The 9756-nt window shown below is 42.1% G+C and overlaps 1 protein-coding gene across 1 annotated transcript in view; it reads right to left on the bottom strand.

Annotated features, from left to right (window-relative positions):
* lzts2a (leucine zipper, putative tumor suppressor 2a) overlaps nt 1-8705 on the bottom strand; it is a 43898-nt gene extending 35193 nt beyond the window's left edge. Inside the window, exon 1 of the mRNA XM_085183086.1 lies at nt 8389-8705. The gene's annotated coding sequence lies outside the window, so the exon portion shown is untranslated. The remainder of the gene's footprint in view (nt 1-8388) is intronic.
* Nucleotides 8706-9756: the final 1051 nt, after the last annotated feature.

Raw genomic sequence — 9756 nt, forward strand, 5'->3', positions numbered from 1 at the left:
ACTGAAATAGCAACCGTTGTCAACATTTACACTCGTGTGTGGTGTTCTGCAATTTTTCCACTAAAAGAGTCGTTTGCTGGGAATTTTCTCCACTCGAGGTGATCAATTCTCTTCTAAACACTTCGAAACAGAAAATAAGGCAGTAGATGACAGAAGATAAACCAGTGTATGGTTACATTTTTAGGGGGGTGCCCGTCAGGTTATTGCATAGGGTTATAGTGCAGGGTTTCAGGGGAGTTTGTGGTTACAGTGTACCTGTGACATAGAGACCCTGCACCCACCATTATTTATGAGCAGAGTCCGTTAGACCTGTAACTCCACCCAACACTGTCACAGCCACACATAATGGGGTACTTTTCTTCATCCCCACAGCAAGGTGAGGAAATCCATTACTACAGGTCAGAAAAATCAAGAGGTTGCTAAAATATCTTTTTATAGATACTTATTATTTTTTTAAAGAATTCCCCAAAAACAAATGTAAGAACATATATTAAATTTTAAGTCATTTTCATTCATTCATACGTAGTCAACGTTTTATAAATTAAATTCTATTACCTCCTAAAATGAGTTTCTTTTTTTCCCTTTACAACAGCAGAATTTCATACATGTACATGAGAGTGCTGCATGAAATCACCGCCAGCTAAACCCCATTTTAATGCAATCAGCTGGATCATTACTGATCTGTAGCACAGACTGTGTATATACAGATGTGGCAATGAAGAAATCTATGTTTATTTTATACAGTCTGTGATCAGTAGAGTATTTATAAGCTGTTTCTTAACATTCAGTATTAGTGCGAGGTAATTAACTCCTTTATGAGTACCAAGGCTGTTATTTTAAGCAGTTTTTGAACTTTGTTAAACTTTTTAAAAGTTTTAATATGAAAAAACAGAAACCCCCACCATGTAGGAAGGAGGTCCTTGGCACCAAAAATGCCCTTTAACTCCCCCTCCAGCTCTCCAATCCTCCTCCCCAGACAGGACGCTCCACTGAACTTTGACCTACTTCTGTCTGCCATCAGTCTGGGCTTTGGTAGGAGGAGGAGGAGGTGGGGGCACCAAGGCCTCAAACACAGCGAGCTTCACGCTGATCAAGCCTGTTAATAATAATAATAATAATATGAATATCAAAGGTTTATTTGGACAATACATCTTTTGAAGGTCAAATCACAGAGTGAAGCTGGGGGACGCTTGAGGACGTGTGCATGTGAAATAAGCAAAGAAAGACTGAACTCATTGTTTAATACAGTTCCTCTAAATTTTAGCTGGGCACACACTCACGGACACATGCTGAGGGACTTGGTTTTACTTTTCCACCGATCAGCCACAAGACAAGCCCTGTCTTTCTTCGTTTTATCCTATCCGTGCCTTTCATTTCCAAGAAATCTCATCCACCAGATGGACACAATCCTCTGCAGGATAATGCCAAGCAGACAAAGACACCATGACAAAGACGCAGACAGCACCTCCAGGATTCAGCATTGTCAGTCTGAGCCCAAGCCTCACTGAAAATAAGCAGAAACCAAGTAACAGCATCACCCCATAAACTGCAAGTAAGTTTAAAAATATGCCAAATGTTTCATAAGCGCAGGACAGCTTCCAGGCCAGCTGAGTCTTGGCAATCCACTTGTGACAGGACAGCTTCATAAACTGAGGGATGAAGTGTTGGCTCGGACGAGAGGGCGGTGGGAGTTATGTTATCGAGATTTGGGATGGGATCCCAGAGGTTCCCGGAAGAATTCTGGGAACATCGGGGCCTTACATGTGCGTATGAGAACGAAAGCGATTGAGGCACAGATGATGAGAGAGGCGACATCTGTCGCCAATTAAAAAGGAGGGATTGATCCCAAGGTTACGCCAGAGAGATACAGTATGCAGCGATACTCTAGAGTCACGATGTAAACACTTTTCTCATGGTTAATAATTCCCAGCCCCCAGCCTTCGTCCCCTCTCCGCTTCCACAGACAAGCCAACCACAGTTTACCCAAGCTAGTCAGCTGATGCAGGAAAGGGGGAGGAGGGTGGGACACTGCATGGTACGCATTCTGCAGAGGGGTCATCTGGCAGATGCATCCTCCGGGCTGGCTTCACTCCGTCGAGTGCACAATGGGGAAGAAGGCTGACCAAGAGGGTGGAGGAAATCTAATCTATAAATCCAACACATGTCCAAACAACTGGGTGTCACGAAATCTTTGCTTATTTTATTAGCTCAGGGGTGTCGCACTGTAAGTTGTAAGCTGGAAAATTCACTGATTCAATTCGACTGAGGTTTGGCAGGGCTAAGAACAAATATGCAGTGTTTTCCTATCTAAAACTCCACACCGGCAGGCGCTGATGAGCTTTTATACTGGATCAATAACTCATGCTTTGTTTCCCTTGCTGGCACAAATCAGGTTTCCAATAAAGACAAATCAACCAACAGCTTAATCAATGACTTTCACGCTTAAATGGAAGCAGGCCTCTGTTAGTCACGTTAGGAACTATGCAACCAACAGGCAATTTCTTGCCTAGCTAAAAGGAAAAAGAGTCTCCTGAATGAGTTTTCTCATAAAAACAAAGACTGCTACCATTAAGAACTAATTGTTGCAGCTGTAGGTCGTCACCTGTCCACCTCTTAAAATCTTTTATCAGCCACCAGGCAACGAGCCTCAATTCTGGACCTAATACTCGTGTCATCCATCAATCTTGCGTTTGTGTGTGTGTCTGCGTGCGTGTGTGTGGTCTGCTGTTTCAGCACTGGCCATTTCGGTCCTCATACATCACCCTCCCGACAGCAGTGAAGTGATGCTTAGTGACATATGATGCCACTTTACCTTCTCTTCAGAAAAAGAGAGAAAGAGCTGGAGAAAGGCCTTGCTGTTCCCAGATAGATGAAAACCATTTCCATGTGCAATGACGACACTTTCCTAACGGGACGGCCAACGGATTTGTGCACTGCAAAGGTCGAGCACGTAATAACAGATTTTTGTTGCTCCAGACAAAAATCAGTGACTCTGAGAAGCTTCTCTACGGGATCTTTGGGGTGCTGTGAACAAATGCATAAGTGTTGAGCAAACACAGTTTGATTGGTCTACTAATGGATGTTTGGAGCACTTGGCAGACTTCAGCACTGCTGGTTCTAATGTGATCTGTGCCAAAGCTCTGCTCACTAATGTCCATTATACCATGACTTACTCCACCCTGCATTGATTCCGGCTCTTCTTACAGACTGCGAGGGCTTTCAGAGCCCATCTCCGCCTGCCATCTCAGTTATCAGATTGCAATGGCAATTTAATTGAACTGCAATCTACTTACGCAAAGAAAAAAAAGGGGGGAAAAAGAACACATTTTGAGTATCCTTTGGCGCTGGAAAGGTTCTGTAAGAGTATGATAATTGGCCTGCTGCATGCATGTTCATGGGCCATCTAATAGATGCTTTTCTTTTGTAAAAAAAACAAAAAAAAAACCTCAAAGGAGGTAATGGCAAGCTGAGGCTATGGGCTGTTTGACAATGAGAGAGCAGTAGTGGTTCAGTAGTCTGTATGGCCACATGTGTCCCTGTGAGCTCGTACAGCTTCACATACAGAACTCCTGCACCATATTGCAGTTCACCTTTCGCTGACATCCCAAATTTACCTGTAAATTTATATTGTGGGAATTTAATTAAATCGCAGGTTTCTGCTGCCTATTTTAATTTTTTAGATCTCAATTATTTTTGCAGTAAAATAAGTATTTTCTGCCTAAAAAATTAATAACTACACCCCATCGCTGATCCAGCCAATGGCTCATGGTGTTATTCGCACAATCAAGACGCTCAATATGCGAAACTACCTGGTGGACTTGCTGAATACGTAAGGATGTGTCTCCAAAGTGTGTTTAAGAGTGTAAAAAGGGTTTATAAGAGCGTGGGTTTTACACCTATTGTGTGGAACTTAACCCCCGCGACAATCGAGGGAATACTGTAGCCATACCTTCAAACCTAATGGAGCCAAAGGTCGCTTTACTCATCCGCTTCAGCTGAGAAAACAGTTGTCTTCTGTGTTTGTGAAGTGAGCTCTCCAACCTCCAAAAACTAATCTGGGTAATGTCATCAAGGTTATCTTGAACTAGTTTTAGACTTTGGCATCTACAAGAAAAAAGAGTTGCAAAGAGGCAAGGAGGAAGGAAGCTTTAGAGACATTTGATTCGCATTCTTTAACAAAAAGAAGTATAATACTAAATCTCTGGAGTACCATTTACCCCCATCTACCCTTGCCTCTCTCTGCAGATCTGACCTGATCTCCTGCAGCTTGATGGATAAGCCTGCTGCATGTATACATGACTTGATAAATGTGGGTTATTTCGAGTGTCACAGTCAGAAGAATCGAATCTGACTTTATTTTGCAGACCAACTGCGCCTCCTGTGTACCCATTTCCTTCCTTCTTTTGCTTTCCTCTGACGAGATGCAGCAGTGCGATTTTCAAAGATTTGATTCATTTAGTAAAGAGCTTCATAAACCCAAAATACCACATGGATTTCTTGTCAGCATTACAGGGTCAGAAAGTCAAAAGGGCCCAGCTTTCATTTTTCTAATGGGTTCAAAAAAAGCTTTGAAAGTATGCAACAGAAAGGATTCGGGGGAAAAATGACGAGGGCCTTCTCACAACAGTGTTTACAGGAAACAGTCAGCACGCAATTTCTGATCCAGTGCCACTTGTTGATAAGAATTCTGCTTGCCCATTACAACATTTCACAGTGCACTGCTACTGCAAGAATCCTTTTATTTTACTAAAGCCATCAGTAACTCAAGATTTCATGAAATAAAATTAAACTTAACTGTGAAAACCCTGATTTCCTTTAATATTTAACAAGGAAATGATATAGATTTGCTGTAGTCAAGCTTCTTACAACAACTTCACTTCAGTAGCAGCAGAAAAATGTAGTCATCATTATGTGAACCAGAACTACCTCAAATGATGACCTGTGATGTTGATTTTATTCTGCAAGTTAAATATTGAATGTCAAAGTTAAAATGAATGTGACTTTCTTTCATTTCTTTCTTAGAGTCTGAAATGTGTAAAGCAATGATACATCTGCAGGAAGCTTAGAAGTGTCTATAATCAGCTTTTAACAGTATGGACATTACTAGTACATACATTATTTTTAAATGCTAAACTCCGAAAGTTATCTGATGATTGATCACTGAAAATTACAATAGCAAACAGAGGAGGAATGATCTCATCCAGCACTCTCTTCTATAAGAATGGTGCAATCACAGGACTGCAAGCTGGGGAAAGGCTTTTTAAAACCTTTCACGTATAAATGCTTCATTTAAAATTACTTCAGAAGTCTGCTGGCCTATGCTGAGCGATTCATATGTAGATCCATAATAAGTCTGTCTAAATAACTAACCCGATCAACAGTATAACACCTCAAGTGACTTTAAAAATGAAAACTCCATGAAGATGCTGTAAAGTAAAGTCATTAGCGGTGCTGCAACATTTATGGTCCTGAATGGGGATTTTTTAAAAAGGAAAAGAAAGGTCACTGCAAACCCAGGCAGCTACTAATTACAGTCTCACATACAAGGGCAGTCTTTGTGCGCACGTGTGTGTGTGCATGTGTGTGTGTCTGACTGACAGCTTGTCTCTCCCCTGCTGTGCTCCTGCTCATGTCCTGTTCTAATAGGCTGACAGCGAGGAACTGTGATGGAAATCTTAGTGACGCACTGCTAGAAAAATCACAGCTGAGGGGAAACTGAATCTCTGAACCAACATGCTCAAAAAAAAAGAAGCATATTAAACACTGAACTACTACATAAAAATCAAACAGAGCTTCTCTCTGACATGCAATTGAAGACATGAAATGGAGGCACAGGAAAAGACAAAATATCAAATGGAGAAAAGGTATCTGTTGAGATCCTCTGACTGCGTTTGACTCTCTCTGAGGAATTCAAGGCTCCTGTGGTGCTTCCACACAGAGGAGTTTACATGTTAGAAAGTTAGAAAGAAAGACACTTCCTGTTTTCTTTCAAATGTACTTGCAGTGTTTATTAAATAAGAGCAGCGTGAGATAGTTTGAGCTGCACGAGGCTTTTGCAGTCTGCATTACATCTAAATAGATAACAGTGCTGACACACTGTTTGCACACTTTTTAATAACATCACCATCATTATCATCATCACCACTGCAGAGCGATAGTCTTCTGGATCAGATTGTGCTGTATCTATACACCAAATTAGCCTTAACAATAAAACCACCAACCTAATACTTAATAGGCATCGATCAGTATTTCTGACTGATCAGGGGCCATCGGGACCCCTGTGGTGTCTGGCACCTTCAGGTTTGGTAGGGCCTGTGTGTGGGTTAGATTAGATTAGATTAGATTAGATTAGATGAAACTTTATTAATCCCTCGGGTGGGTTCCTCTGGGAAATTCAGTACAAGGTTGTACATTCAGGGTTGTGGTGTGGCATCTTGTGGCTCAGTTATATTCTGGCTTCTTCACAGTTTAAAAGGCTGGGGCTGTTTCTCAGGCTCACTATTGTTGAACAAGGTATTTGTGAGGGATTCTGAGTCAACAACCACGTTTAGATTGGTAATGATTAATGTCCACATGAATGCCGGGAGCCAAACACTTCGCTTCACCTGCGAGTGGTTTTAATGTTGTGGGATAATGATGTTTGCTGCTTCACGAGGGATTCTCCTTTACATGTTATGTAAGTGTGTGTGTGTGTGTGTGTGTGTGTGTGTGCATGTGTGAGCACGTTCATGTAAGTGTCACTTTCGGCTGAGATTATCTAATGGGCAAATTAAGCTGCCAAAGCCGGAGCGACATTTTGAGCAGTGGGTTGCGTCTTTAATGTTTCATCACCTCAAGTGCTGGCAGATGTGCATCAGCTGTGATTGCGCCTCCAGCTGTGATCTAGTTTTTTTCACACTTAATTGTTAATGTAATAAAAAAGATGGGAGGTCACGTTATTCGACCGCAGAGGCAGAAGGATTTTCATAACCTTGTTAAAAAGGGAAAACGGGAGGAGGAAAAGAGACAAGGAAAACAATTTGAGGACAAGATGCTGTAAAAGCAACCATGACTTTGGTAATGTTATCACTTAGCTGCCTCACATTTCACCCCCTCAGGGTTTCACTTGCTGTGAAGGGGACATGTGATTTAAATGATCACAAGCATCTTCCCCTACCTGTCCCCCATCCACCTCTTTAGCTACTTCAATTCTAATGGCCTGACAGGTTGGTTATTACCTCCCACTGCTACCGAATCCCCCTCTCCCCCTTCTCTTTAGCTGTGTTATGTTGCAGTGACAGAGCAGTATGATATAGGTTCTCCCAAAGAGGAAGCATGATGCTTGAGCACATCATGGTGCTGTGATGCTACTAGTCTGTGCAGGAGAGGATGGAGTATGTGCGTGCCGAGCATTCACAAATTCACATTTGCAGCGTGCATGCATTCATTCATGCGTGGTTGTACTCGTGTTTGCATTCAGCTAAAGTCGTACAGCTGTGACAACAGGACACCCAACGCATCAATCATCTGTGAGGGTTCACCGCAGATGAGAAAGATGGAGAGAATCTCAGGCATGCTGCTTCTTCAGCATTTATATCTACTCCTGTGGGGATTATTTATGGTCCAATCAGACCCTGGGTGTTTCCAATTCAACTCAAACCCAATCCATAAATTAAAGTAGGCCTTGAGAGCATAAAACAAATGGCCATGAGAGCTCTCCCTCTCTCTTTGTCTGACCTTTCCTTTTCATCATTTTCACTTCATCCTCTCCCATCCACTTCTGTCTTTATAATACAAACAAAACTGGCTGCGCATTTTCAGAGAGGAAAACGGCCATAACAGGAAACGCGGTTTGCAGGAATAAGTGTGCATGTGTGCCATTTCCAAGGGGCAGCCCCCCTATTCACTGACACAGCTGGATGAAGATAACAGTAAAGCTTGTTCTCTTGTCTCTCTCTCTCTCTCTCTCTCTCTCTCACACACACACACACACACACACACACACACACACACACACACGCTCCTGAGGAAGAAAAACTGAGGAAACTCGTGTAAAGCAAATCACTGCATTCAAGTAGATTAACTGCACAAGTACTCAGATCAAACTATCACTAAATCAAATGATCATGCAGTTACACTGTAAGCCATACATACTCTAATCACGCAACTCAGCACAATCAAAACACACTTTTACATAAATATCCACGCAGGTTTAAGCAAAATTCGTATTTTACGATAAAATTATAACTAAACTTCAACAACTACTTCTATTTCTATTTTTGCATGCGTGGACAAAGCATTTTGAGGGCGCTTGATAAAAGTCAAGAAGTCCTTAACCCTTCTGTTAAAATACAGCACAAAAACACAACACCCACTCAATCACTGTTGCACACTGCGTGATCTGCTCACCTTTAAAGATGTTATTTACAACCAACCCGTGCGGGGATATTTCCTTCAGCAGTGGGTATCTTGTGCGTCCCAAGCAGATACAACTTTTTCAGAGCACCAACACGCCAAAAAAAATCGACTCTGCCGTCCGTTCCCCGTAGTTACAGTCCGCTTCTTTTCCCAAAGCCGCGCAGTCCACGGCGGCTCTGATATGCTGCTGATCCACGGCTGCTGCTCAGGTTGAAGGTGTTTGGTACTGTCACCGGCACAGCCCGATCTAGCGCTCTGCGAGGCGGGCTCACTCTGTGCTTCAGCGGGGGCTCGAGAAACGATCCGCAACAGTAAAGGTTCAGGACAGGGACGGGGAAGGCAGGGGCTGTGAGAGGGGGGGCCGCGACATCCGATGATTCCTTCACGCTCGTGCCTTTGCGCCAGTGGGGTTGATATACTGATATAAAAACCTCATTTAAAACTTGTAAACACTATCCATGTGCGAACTAGTTTTTTCAAGCTCAACGGAAGAAAATCAACAGTTCAGAAAACTGCACATTTTTAGTTTAGTGTTTGAAAGTAACTACTGAGCTTGTTGTTTTGCTAACTTGAATATTGTTCTAAATTATATAAATCGCTTTAAAAGACATTCCTTAATAGAGTTTTATGTTTGTGTCTTATTATGCCATTGATTCGAGACAGAATGTTTTATTAGCAGTTTTTCCAACATGCAAATGTGCATGTAAAATTCTGCAAAGACCAAAAGACTGTGTACATTTTGTCTTTATTGGACAGTTAATTGTTATTTTAAATTCCCTGATCTCTGTTAGTTGCACTGCTTAAGATGTCAGTGGTCTAATCAGCCAATCACATGACACCAGTGCATGTAGGTATGCAGATGTTATTAAGACAAGTTCAAACCAAGCATCAGAATGGGGAAGAAGGTGATTTAAGGGAAGTGTGTGGGTATTTCAGAAACTGACGGTTTTCTGGGATATTACTCTGTCTCCAGAGTTTATATATAATTGAATTGAGAAAATATTCAATGAGTGACAGTTCTCTGGAAGAAAATGCTTTGCTGAAATCAGAGGTCAGAGAATGACCAGACTGTTTCGAAGTGATTATAACCAGGGTATGTGGAAGAGCATCTTTCAACCCAAAACATGTACACTGAAGCAGATGGGCTACTGCAGCAGAAGACCACATCTGGTGCCACTTATGCCAGCTAAGAACAGGAAACTGAAGCTACAGTTAGCATGGGCACATCAAGATTTGACAACAGAAGATTGGGAAAAACATTGCTTGGTCTGATGAGAAAAGAACATACATCAGTATCTTCTTAACTTAGGCTCACAGTGGGCTTTTGTGGAGCTGTGTGGAGGCAAGGCCCTGGACAAG

Source organism: Neolamprologus multifasciatus, chromosome 13 (assembly GCF_963576455.1).
Source record: "Neolamprologus multifasciatus chromosome 13, fNeoMul1.2, whole genome shotgun sequence".
Lineage (NCBI taxonomy): Eukaryota > Metazoa > Chordata > Actinopteri > Cichliformes > Cichlidae > Neolamprologus > Neolamprologus multifasciatus.